This window comes from Corvus brachyrhynchos, unplaced genomic scaffold (genome assembly GCF_000691975.1).
Source record: "Corvus brachyrhynchos isolate BGI_N302 unplaced genomic scaffold, ASM69197v1 scaffold310, whole genome shotgun sequence".
NCBI classification, from domain to species: Eukaryota; Metazoa; Chordata; class Aves; order Passeriformes; family Corvidae; genus Corvus; species Corvus brachyrhynchos.
The window spans coordinates 843387-853040 of NW_008236213.1; positions in this window are offsets into that span (position 1 = coordinate 843387).

A 9654-nucleotide genomic window follows, 5' to 3' on the forward strand; every position below is an offset into this window, starting at 1 on the left:
TGCTGATTTCTTTCTAGGTCATCGCCTCTTTTCATAAAACAACACACAAGTGCTCCCATCCATAGAAAAGCAAATTAGTGGAAAACAGTTTCCAAGACATATATTTTCTCCCCTATACCACTGCCATTGTCAGCAATAAATTTGCCTAGAAATGCAGTTTCTTTTCTCTGTAAATGAACAGGTGTTCTGCTGTTGAGTTCAGCAAGCGCCGTTGTCTAGCTCTGCCTTGTCCATGTCTCCTATTCTGACTTGCTACTCTGAACAGGGGACTATTGAGAAAGCAGAATCATGTGTATATAACTGGGGAACCTCGTGCTTTAATAAGGCACTTTCTGGAGTGCTCGAGCCTCCCAGTGTCAGAGCATTTCAGAAACACTTGGTCTGTGTTTAGTCTTAGTCCCTTTCATGGCAAGGCTGGATCTCTTCATCATCATCTTTAGCTCTTCACATACTGATTCTGTACCCACAGACGAACACTTCATCTTGCATATTAGGTGTTCTTTGCAACAGTAATCTGTTCACAAAGCTGTTGAATTACGAAGTGACACATCTGATTCACTTGACAGTTCCTTTTACAGCTGGGCAAATTTTGGGGAATGTAAGGAAGAGCACTAGCTGATGACAGGCAATAAGCAGAAAAAGGGCACTGTGAGGCAACAGAAAGAGCTTAAGCAAATTAACCATGAATTTATAACCCTACATCTCAGTAGAAGACCTGCCAAATGGTCAATATGTTGACACCTCCACAGGTTGAATATCTGTAAAAACACTCCTTAATATATAAATATGGTACCCAAAATTGTTCCATACCACTGAAAATATACTACAGAAACTGAAAGAATAAGGACACTTTCTGCCAAAGGGTGAATTCAAATAATGTAGACTACAATATTTCTTATTGAAGTTGTCAAATTATGTACAGTTAATTAAATGATGTCAGTGAGTGAGAGTCCCAGAAAGTTTCAAAATATGACCAAGCTTCCAGTGAAACACATCCATCTCCAAGTGACTTTAACAGAAAGCAGTGGCAAAAATGGTAGACACTGCTACATGACCATGCTGGACAATGGAGGACCCATCAGGACATGAGGGCTCTGGACCAGGCAGGTCCAGTCTACAATTCCACCACCAGGAACAAGAACGTGAAAAGCACAAGTAGTGGTACATCTGGAAATGCATTTATAAAGGCTTTTTGAAAGCATGAGTGCAGCACCAGGATGCAGCACTTAGTGCTTAAAAATGGAGAAGCATAAAGTGTAGGATGTCAGCAGAAGGCAAGCTTCACAAAGTGCTCGTTCAGTGCCTCACAGTCCTCCTGCCACCAGCTGGCACCTCACTGAAGGGGTGCACCCTGCCTAGCACTGTAAAGATTCAACTCTTATATTCAGCTCTAGCCCTCATTCTGCGCTTCCTGCCTGTGACTAAGGTCTGTATCAACCACCTCACAGAGAAACATCTCATCCTCTATCTGTATCTCTCTACCCTTTCTGATGTTGCTGAATACACTCCACACCTGAAGCTCTTGTTGACCCTCCTTGCTGTGCTGCTGTCTTTTCTTGTGTCTATTCATCCTCCCTAACACTAGTTCAAGATTTCTTTTAGGTAATTCCCCCCTTTTCTCTTTTGAAGAACATTTTTTTTGTCCTGTCGACTCTATGACCTTTCTTTTGATAACATCCTCTGCCTAATATGCTTGAACTACCTTAAAAAAACACACAACTATTTTAAACTATTCTGTCACCCATAGGTAATCTCCTTTGATCAAATAAAATATTTCTCTTTTCTTCAGATAGCTAATGATTAGCTTAAAATCAACTTGGTCAAAACTGAGCTCCTTTTAATCCTTTGCCAACTTCCATGCTTTTCTTAAGCACCGATCACACCAGTACCATTGTTTTCTGTTACTCTGGTTCCCAGCTGAACTGCAATTTTTAACACTTCTTTCTCACTTTCTCTGCATACCTACCTTCAGCCATGTTTATCCTCCCAGTACTTTATAAACTGTAGTCCTGCCTATCTGCTCTTCTTATTCAACAATTTCAGTCAGATCATTACCTGCATACATCTTGGATTTACTCTTCTTCTTCTGGCCTTTCCCAAACTTAATAATACTGGCATAATACTTCAGCACTCAAAGAAGAGATGAACTCATTTTTCTCAGCTGCAGTGAATCTTTTCCTTATCCTTCTATTAACCATCACATGGAAGTTCTTTTTTAAAGTTCCTTTTTTCACATCTACCTTATATTCAATGTGTTAGTGATGATTGCTTTGAAAATCTCATTTCTTGATAATACAAAGGCCCTTCACATTCTTGCTTCCTACTGCTTCTTGCACTCAAACTGCTGCCTTAAGTTAAGGAGGAAAGCATGGCAGATACAGGGACCAAGATCTAAACAAAACCAGAAAAAAGAACAGAATAACAAAGTCACCTTCCATGACTGAATGGGGATATAAGCTTTATTTAGTTTATTTACCAAGGGGTATAAGGTTTATGTACTTTAGAGCTTTCAAATGATTCAGAATGATGACTTTGCAATCAAGGTTTTATTACTTCCTTTAAAAGGCCATGTATTCTCCCACTCTCTGATGTGCCCTCACATGTTTAACTTCCAAACATTTCACAACACACCCAACTGTGTGACCATCTATTGATGGAGTTAATTTTATTGAAAGTGGGTTTTAAGTTAGTGCCACTATTTGTGTTTGACTGTTAAAACTGTGATAGTAACAAAGTGATGGGGGCTGAGGATGAAATGCTGCTGCTTTAGTTAAGTTTTGGGTTGTATCCCTTCTGTTCCTGTACAGTTAAAAGTATGCCAAGAATATTATGAGTGTTTCAAATAAAAAAAGATTCTCATTCTCATTAATAAAGCCTCTTCTAGTTTTCTAATGCAGTCTCTTCTGGTTTCTAATAGACTGAAGCAACAACCAGGATAAAAAAGGGAAAGACAACCCCTTCTTTGAAGGGTTTAGAACCTTAAGGTAAGAAAAGATGTGGCAGTTCAAACAAACAAAAGGAGGTTCAGGACATAAGGGATAGCCAGAGGTCTTCAGTAGTCACACAGCCAGTTCACCTGATGATTATACCAGATAAAGGGCTTTTATGGTGTTATTAGCAGAAACAAAGGAACATGCTAAACATAGATATTTTAGTTTATCACTGCCCAATTCAGAATAAGGAAGCTGTGTTTAAAGGTAATCATGCTATGTGAATCACAGAGGAAGATTTGAAGGAATATCACCATGGATTTGGGTAAAACTGCTCTTTCAAATGTTATCTCAGACTCTTTCTCCTCACATGCTTTTTATCACACTCACATATCCTTCTTCCTCTGAGACAGTCATATTTAAGAATTTCTCATAAGCAGAGGCTGTATCCCTCTTCACGGCTGCACAGTCCTTAATACAAGGGAGGCCTAAGCAAGGTGCAGCCCATGGTTACCAGGACAACTATCATCACACCTGTTCTGCATTTCTGTGCCCTTTGCTTTGCTTGCAAAGTTTAAAAGAAATAAAAACATCAACATTCAGAGTGCTGAGATCTTTAAACCCCTGTCTGTATATCCCTTGTGGATGATGAATGGGGTAGAAGCTGACAGAAAGGCTGTATCTGGGCATATAATTTGAACTGATGATAAAAACAATGAACAAGACCAAGGATCTTTAGTAACTCAAATAGGTTTAATACTTGTATCTTGACCCTATAGGTCATGCATCTAAATCTTCATATTGGCACCATTGCACCTTGTTGTGGTTTAGGAATGGTACTCCCCAGTTTAGTGCTCCCACTGAGACTCTCCAAACCACGTGCCATTCCCTTGCCCCTTCTCCTCTTCCTCTCCCCTCTCTGCGGAGGGCTGAAGATGAGAATCGGAGGCACAAAAAGTAAAGATCTTGGGTTGAGATAAGAACAATTTACTGGAAAGGGCACTGCACACTGGACACCACATACCATGCACCTCACAGTGAACACCTGTGCCACACACAGAGCCTGCCCCAGAGCCATGGTCTGACTGTCTGCCCTCCGTGTAACACCTGTCTCAAAGGACAGCACTGCATGACTACCTTCAATCAGGTGTTTCACCTCTTGACTTCACAAATCTAAATGATATTCACTTTGTGTATAATTTCCTTTTTATTTAAGAGGCTGGAAACAAATTCTGTGAAGTACACCAGGGCCATTGACGCTTATCTTCACTGTGTCTTAGACCACAAGCTTTCAGCACATAGCTCCTGGCACAATACAAAACAAACAGATTTTCTGTTTCCAGCTAATGGCTTTACCTTAAGGGGATGACTGGCTGCTGGGAACCTGTGCTTGGTCCATGAGCTGATAATGGTAGCCCAGTATCATTTCCTTCTGTTTTACTGTGTTTCTGCTTCCATTTCATCTCAGCAGGCTGTCAAGGTTTTCCTGACCCAAATGAGGCAGAAAAGGGAAATTGTGACTTCTGACAGTCTGTACTGTATCAAAAGCTAAACAGATTTCCTGGGGTGAAGTAGACAGTCTTTGCAACCTAGGGCTCTCTCCCCAATCAATAATGTGATATAATGCTGTAAATGACTCAGAAACAGGAAATGATTGAAGCTAATGAATGAATGAATTGAATGATATAGTCAGGGAGCCAGAACATACGAGTTAATCTAGACAATCACAACAGTAGATCAAACAAGTCATGGTTTGGCTAGTAAATGTCATCCTAGTCAAGAATGCAACAAGAACCCTCAGTCACTGAACAGTTAGCTCCATTCCTTCATCAGTTCCTAGATGGTGCACTGGCACTGTATTGAGGATAAAAATCTGAACAGAGTAGGATCCTTCACTAGATATTTGCAAGCCATTTAAGAGGAAGCAACTGATATCTCTTTTCCAATACTAAACATGTACTACTTCATCAAGTCAACATGTTGCAGGGGACTATGGCTACACACGTCAACAAACAGTTATTTAAGACAGAAAATGTAAAAATATTTTAAATAGTAAGAAAATGATAATGTGGTTAGGTGCTACTAGCAAACAACTATTACATCACCATGAGACCATGTATTCTGTTTTCTTTTACATTACTGATGTGGAGGAAAGAACACGTAGTCTGTAGAGAGAAAGGGAGACTCTGTATTTCAAAGGATAAGAGATTCTAAATGTTTGAAGGCAGTAATCCAAATATGGACCTGCATTCAGTAGATGAGTGCTGCTATTAAGTAAAGGGGGAAAACTTAGAGCTAATTTTACTCACAGGGAAGTTATGCAGTAAACACTGGGATGAAGATAAATCTATAGGATTTACCAGATGGACTGAGCAGCTTACTGAAAGGGTCTGTCTTCTCCTTCAACTGCCCCACTGTTTTTGAAATTTCTTTTTATGTATTGGGCTGCTTTTGTGCTTATAAAAATGCACTCTTCCTTGTACCTTGTACTTATCAAGCCTGGGTTTTTTATGGAAGTCTCTTTAATGGCAGACAGACATAATTTCAATACTTTAAGGTCATGCTGCTCTTCTCAAAGGTTAGGACATATGATGAAGTTAGGCTGGTTTTTTTCCCCTAGTTACATTATGGCTTTTAAGAAGGACTTGTAATGAGCAACATGTTCCTACAGAAATACCATACATTATTAAAAAATAATAGTCTGCAAGAAACTTAGTTTTATAGATAAATTATGAAGTACAATCTATCTCTGCTTAGAGATAGATTAGAAAAAACTTTGTTCTTTCTCACATTTATAACAAATGGCTTGTAGTAAACACATTAATACTACTGAGTCAGCAATTAACAGCTTCACAGACTATACCTGGGTTTTCTGAAAGCTACAAAAAGACAGACTGGTGATCAAACTGAGATTAAAGCTCTGAACAAGAACAAAAACAAGCCTAGAGCTGTCTAAAGCAAAATTTGAGTGACTGGACAGGACTGCCCAGGAGCCAGCAGTACCAGCACTGCTCACGTTCTTGGGGAACTGGCCTCCTGAGTCATGGCCTTTGCCAAGAGTACAAAGGCCTAACAGAATTTCCTCTTTGTTTAGCTTTGGGTTGTTGGTTTGTTTGATTTTACTTTTGGTTGGTTGTTTGAGTTTACTGGTTTTTTGGGGGATTTTCTGTTTGGTTTCTTTTTTGTTGTTGTTGGTTTGGTTCGGTTTGGTTTATTTTTTGTTTGTTTAGTTTTTTGGTTTGTTTGTTTGTTTGTTTGGGGTTTTTTTTGGTTGTTGCTGTTTGTTTGAGGTTTTTTAAAAATTAAATCCCTCTTCCATTTTGGCTTATTCATTTCCACATAAGTCCTTATGCCCACCCTCAAGGGCTCAAGTAGGAAATAGAAATTCCAGTCCAATATTAAGTAATGTAAGTAATCTAATAATAAAGATATAAGTAATTTCTAGTATTTAATAAAGATTTATGAAGCCTTTTATATCTCACACTTGAGAAAGACCTGATGAATTCATATCTAGAGTCTCTTGTAATGTGTCACAATCTGCTGTGATAGGATGTGGTTAGGGAAGTGATCTTCCAGGATTTCAAATTTTAGTTGGTCTGCAAGGCAACATATAATCCCTCTTAGCAATTCCAGTAAACGTGTAAATTAAAATATATAAATAAAGAAAATTTCTCCGGTATTAAACTCTAGATCATGCCAAAGGGAATTTCTCTATTTTGTCTTAGTTTATATTTCTAAGCAATATTTGCCTGTATATATATATATATGCACACACCTACTAGTTTCAAAGCTAGTTTAACACCAGCTTTGAGAAACAGCTGTTCTTTTCTTAAGGACATGGATATTTCAGAAACAAGCATATTTTTACAAGTTTCTGGATCTTCACATCATGGGAGTTTCTAGGGTAATTGTGCAGAAATCAGGATTATTCCTGCTTTATTGAATATTTTTCTTGACCAACTGTAGGCAAGTGTAGCATTACAACAATCCAGAATCTGTGGAAGGCAAAGCAAGTAGTGATAAAACTGTCAGACACAAAAAGACACAAAGGACAGACACAAAAAGAGGTCTCTCACTGTGAGCTGTTATATGCAAGCATAGATGTATCAGACAGGAGGATCAGAGAATGTATCAGATAAGAGGATAAACCAAACTGGCAGTGTTGCATTGCTGGGGCTGGTTGCATTCCTCTGAGAAGAGAATTAGCAATCTAGATAGAGAAACAGGTCCAGAAAAAGCACAGAGGAAATGCTGCAAAGAACAAACTTCAGGAGATTGAGCTATTTGTCTTACCAAAATTAATATTGAAAATTATTTGGTATATGAGTGCCTACAGGGGAGAAAATACAGAACATTAATACAGTGTGCCTGAGTTTCCCAGAGAAAGATCCAGTTAAAAGATACAGTTATCTTGAAACCAACTGAATTCAAATTACGTTCAGATTTTCACAGTGAGGGGAGTCAACAACAGAGTGGCATGGCTACAGAATTTTGCTTCTCTACATTTTATAGAATCACAGAATATTCTGGGTTGAAGGGACCCGTGAGGATCACCGAAGTCCAACTCCTGGCCCTGCACAGGACAGTCCCATAAATTACACCATGTGTCCAAGAGCGTTGTCCAGACGCTTCTCAAGCTCTGTCAGTCTCGGTGCTGTGACCACTGCCCTGGGGAGCCTGTCCCAGCGCCCAATGACCCTACAGGTGAAGAAACTTTTCCTGATATCCAACCTAAACCTCCCCTGACACAAGTTCAGGCCATTCCCTCAGTCCTGTCCCTGCTCACCAGAGATAAGAGATCAATGTTTGTCCCTCCTCTTCCCCTCACAAGGCAGTTGTAACTGCAGTGAGGTCTCCCCTCAGTCTCCTCCAGGCTGAACAGACCAAGAGGTTCAGAGGAGGGATTTGACCAAGGGCTGCCCACATGCCTCCGGAGTTTGAGGAAAGGTGATCCAGAGGCCCTGGGGAGGGTGAATGGACCAGGTCTAGGTGCTGAGGAGAGAGCCATGAGTCTGCTGAATCTGAGATGAGTCCCTCCAGCCCTGAAAAAGTCCATCACTAGTCTATGATCTGAAATTTGGAAGCTGCATGAGGTATAAAAAGTTTCTTATTTAAACAACTCTGTACGAAGACGTTTCCTATTCAGCAAAATAATTCCATATTCCAGGAAGAATATTCTCAAACTGGGCTCAGCTTCGTGCATAGTGGGTCACAAATCTTAGTTTACTCCAATAAAAATTGGTATGTTTTTTACTCAAAGAAAATTTAAGCTGAATACTGTAGACAATGTGATCTATTTTTTTAATATCATAATTACTATAGGTATTTTTATAGTTATTATTATGATATTTTTATTATCCTTTGCTAAATGCTCACAATGTGCTCCACACTGTAGAAGATGCAGGAGACAACACCTACCCCTGTATGCATATAATTTTAGCCTCTGATCTGGTAATTTAAACTGCATGGCTGGAATTCACATTAAAGTTAATAGTGCTCCACTTGAGCACAGTGGTCTGCCTGAGCATTATAAACTGCAGGATTGGGGCTGTGAGGATTTGCATGTGGATATAAGATTCCCCTTAGTCTCTTAATCAAAGCTTATGGCTGATACAGACAGTGTTATTTTCATACCTTGGAAGGACACAAGAACTGCCCCGAAACCAGGTGTGCAGCTTTATGGATTTGTAGTTGTTTTTTATGTATTTTGAGAGAAAATCTTTCTCGGACCCAAATTTCATGTGAACCAGAGGCTCCTTCAACCCAGCAGCCTGCCACAGGAATGACTGTCACTGTCAGCTTTACTGTGGACAGGGGCTCTGGAAATCAGCTGTGGCTCTGGGGCAAAACTGGGAGTTGCTGCCAGGAGGTACTGGACACATCCAGCAACCCTCGGTGGGGATGGGCAGGCCAGCAGCACCTACTGCAGGACTTGGGCCCTGGCTCCTGCATGGGGGCACCTACACTGCTCCAGGTTTCCTCACAGGAGCTGATAGCAACACCAAATCTATTTCTGGGGCCAGCAAAAGGACCATCCTGAGATGTTTTGAAGGAAGACATCTAGGTTCAGTTAACTGCCATTTCTGGTGGAAATTGTTTTTCCTCAATACACATCTGATTCATCCTTGGATCTTCAGTCACTTTAATTACAAGTCTGTCTGAGTCCTATTTACTTGTGTGCTAAAAACTGAAAAATACGTGAATGAGACAGAAGAACACAGCCAGTGAAAATTAATTCCCTGTTGCAATTTTGTTTCACTATTAAACAAGAAGAAACTGATGCAACTGATGATGAGGAAGGCTGCGGAAGTGATTTGCACACAAGGCATTTGGGAAGGTGTCTTGGTTTGAAAGACAGGTGTTTGCTAAGGAAGACAGGAGCCTCCCTTGGAATGGAAAATGCAACCCCCTTTCCTCAGAATTATTATAATTTTGAAATCAAGGGGCTTTCAGGCAAAGATGTGAGGAACAGGAATAACAGTTCTTTACTAGTATATATCTGTATGTGTATAACCAGTCAAACAAACAACAATAACTCTGGCAGTAACAGCAAACAATCACAAACCCAGTCCCAGCCTTCTCGGCTGTCAGGCCCTTTCCCCTCGGGTGCAGTTCCGCTCGCAGCCGGCAGGGGCGCTGGCGGCTCCCGGTGAGCAGGGCAGATGCGATGGTTCCCCCGCGGCTGCAGGGGGCGCTCCGGAGCGAGCTCGGGGAGCACGCGGCA